Genomic DNA, 3,861 nt, shown 5'->3' with positions numbered 1-3,861 from the left:
CACCCACCCACACACACACCCACACCCACACCCACACCCACACCCACACAGGTAGAGAAAGAGAGAGAAACCTTCCTTTGTATATTTATAAAGCCGACAACCGCGACTGCGATGTAGAGAAAGAGACGTATTAACCATCACGGTTTAATCGGAGCTGAAATATTGCTAACAGCAGCCGTTTGTGCGAGGTAGAGAAACGATGCAATTTTGTGTCCAATTTACGTCTACGGTCGCAGATAACGCAGAGGCGATCATCCAGCGGTGCATCGGTCGTTCTAATTCCAACGGAAATGCACGTGGTTATTAGCGTGTCCGCGGCGTGACCCCGTTAAGAAGCCGCAATTTTAATACACCTACAACCGGCCGACGACAACAGACTGCGTGGTATATTACACCGCGGTTAAAAGCAAAGACAACGACTGTTCTGTCCCCGTTTCGCCATCGGTAAGGCGATACCGCGCTGCCATGTAGAGGACTATCAGCGAGAACAAGACTCGGTGGTAGTAAAAAAAAAAAAATTGCTTCGAACGCAGTTAGCTGCAGTTACTCCCTTACCTCGTTCCCAATTAGAATGGAAGTTTTAATTGCGGAAGCCTGGGGTCAAGGTTGATTTAATATAAAATCCAATTATATTAACTCATAACCGACGTACGGCAGCGCGAGATTTTTATGCGTTATAATATAAAAACAATGTTTCTTCTTCACCTCTCTTCGAGCGTTCCTAACGATTTTAGCAAAAATAATATCTTTTAAACCTGAGACACAATTGAAAAACACAAGTAATAGAAATAGGAAGTAACAGACTTCGGTCTACCAAAAATCGTGTATACGGGAGTACACGGTTTCTGATGAGTCGCAATTTGTTATTCCCTGTTCCTGTTGCCAGTGCTTTCAATTGTGCCTCAAGCTTAGCGTTCGGAAAATTTATGAGGATTTAGGGATTATACGCGAATGTCAGTAGCGGGAGAAAATTCTCTTTAGACATTCTAATATCAATTTACGCTTCATTAGTTTTTCCATATCTGATCCAGACGGTGCTAATGACACATTATAACCTGCTACGTAATTAATTTTTTATTTACAGAGCATGTGGGAAAGGATCATGAGATCATCTCGTTAACTGCGACTGTGGCATACGATATTAATCATTATTACCCTCACTAGCGCGGTAATGTGCGCGGAATGTATAAATTTTGTATTTGTTTGTTTATTTATTGTTAGGTAGAGAGAGCGGACGTGATGGAAGTTCCGCGGCTAGACGTCACCAACTTTAGATGATCGAGACCCTGTGACTGTTTAGCCTTTAGATTTATTAGCGACGTAAAAATGACTAAAATATTATTTTGTTGATATATACATATTATATATATAGATATATGATTACTATTGATTATGAATTACGAATAATGTGTAAATATACGAGAACACCGCAATGTCGTGTTTCTCCTATAAAATTATCTCGAGAGTTGTCTCTTCCCATCCCGAGGTTTTTCCAAATAGATTTTTGCGAACGCATCTTTTGTTGAGTATCACTATACCAATCAGAAACGACGATAATTAGACTGATTATCGCTACCACTTACCTTAATTTATCGCTATTTTCCACGTTTTTCCTGATAATCGCAAAGATAATACACGTCCGATGTCTTCAGTTATTATATATCATTCTTTTAATTCGAAATATGGATATTTGATGCGCAAGTTTCTTTAAATCCAGTCGTTCTGTAAGAAAATCTCGATTTCATCATAATTCTATTAAAGTTTTATATTCGATTTCACCTAAATAAAACATAAAATTATAATAAAATCAAGATTAATAGAAATTTAATACTATCTGGTCAATTAATCACTTATTTTGAATATTAAAAATATTATGAACGATACTTGTAATACTCAAAGTAAGTGATTAATGGATTAGTATTAATATTAAATTTCTATAAGAAAAGTATAATTGATGTCATTGTGATTTTTCCTAAAATAATAGTAATCTTCCTATTGAAGTGCAAAAAAAATTATTCTTACTTGAGAGAGAGAGAGAGAGAGAGAGAGAGAGAGAGAGAGAGAGAGAGAGAGATGTAATCTTGATGTTATTATAATTTTGTGTTCTATCTAAGCGAGTTTCGATTTACCGTCAAATTTACGAAATGCAGTAAAAGTTTCATAAGAACAACCAGTTTTTCATTCCGTCATATTATTATCGAACCGACGATCTCAAACGCGAAATGGAACATGGACGATATTTTATATAAACTCGCGTGAATTCGTGTCACAAATAGTTTCATCGATCTCGAAAGCAAACACTATTATATAGTAGCGACATCCACACAGATCTGCATAAATTCACAAAAATTCACAGCAACGGAGAATTTAATTCACACTACGCGATCGTTCCATGCATTGATGATTTCCCTGGCAACAATAAAAATCAGAGCGTAAGTCGAGAGTATACGAAGAATAAAAGAAGGATAAATGAAACTTCTAGGAGGCGAAAATAAAGACATTGAAATGTAAAAGAAGCGTAAACAGCTCTTTTGCATTTCATTTGTCTCTATTTTTGTCTCCTAGAAGCTTTTTTTACGCTTTTGTCACTCTCCTCTTACATTCGACTTACATTCCGATTTTTATTTTCGCCAGAGTTTACTTGGAATCGGAGCGGGTTCGAATTCGAATGAAAAACTATTATGACAATAAGACAATCGTTATGTCGGTGAATCATCAATCAAGCGAAAGCGAGACATCGAATGCGGACGATATTTTATGAAATATTTCACGAAATTGTGCAATTAATTCATAGATATTATCGCGAACGCTACAACGAAAACTACTGCACAGTGGCAACTAAACTCTGTAGGAAAATAAACTTAACTATACGGTAATTTTATTGATAATTTCACTCAATAAACTTCGTTAGTATCGGATTTTACAGAAAATGAACTTTATCAAAAAGACGCTCTTGCTGTTCTATTTTCGGTAAGTCTCTTTCTTCCCTTACAGAAATTTAATACAGGCCAATTTATTACGTTGAAAGATAGTAATTAATTACTATTTTGAAGTACTAAAAGCGTTGAACAACAGTGCTTTTAATATACTTTTAATAACTTTTAATATGTAAATAATTATAATTACCGTTTTCTTACTATTAAATTGATCAATAATTAGATGTCTGTAAAAGTTTCAGATCTATCGTATTCTTGTAATCCTACATATTAATATTAAATTCAGTTCAAGAACGCTTACATTCAGTTCGAAGGAATTCTTGATAAAAACTGCACACTTCAGAATAAATAGAGATCGGAAATCGAATCGAACATATGCCTATCGATTGTTCCTTTATAATTTCGTCGAGTATAAATCTATATAATGAATTAAATTATACATATTTAAGAATTTGAATATAAAAAATATATATTAAACATTAAAAACATTAATCAATATAAAATAAAGATAAAAATTTCATTCGAGAATTTTCAAAACGATCAAAACAATCTCATTCCAACTGTTGTGGAATTTGCGTAAATTTCAAGTAACAAGATCAATTTCGCTCCAGTTAGCAGCAGTTGATAAGTCACCCAATGAATCCTATTCATGCTGGAATGTACTCCATGGAATGTATTATTTTCAAACAGAAAAATCAGCGGGGGAGGAGGAGAGAGAGAGAGAGAGAGAGAAGGCAGTGGAAAGAGAGCGAGGGAGAGAGAACAGCATGCGCATTGAAAGCTTTGTACAATCCCCGTCAAAGTTTAATCAATTTTCGCGATCCCGATTATATTTCATCAAACACGACGTGAATTTTCTCAAAGGACTGTACCGCCCGAGAGAGAGAGAGAGAGAGAGAAGGAACGACAACCGCTCCAAGTTGTC

Source organism: Mycetomoellerius zeteki, unplaced genomic scaffold, assembly GCF_001594055.1.
Source record: "Mycetomoellerius zeteki isolate Tzet28-1 unplaced genomic scaffold, Tzet1.0 scaffold155, whole genome shotgun sequence".
In the NCBI taxonomy this organism is placed as follows: domain Eukaryota; kingdom Metazoa; phylum Arthropoda; class Insecta; order Hymenoptera; family Formicidae; genus Mycetomoellerius; species Mycetomoellerius zeteki.
The sequence above is the reverse complement of the archived record's forward strand: the minus strand, read 5'-3'. Positions refer to the sequence as shown.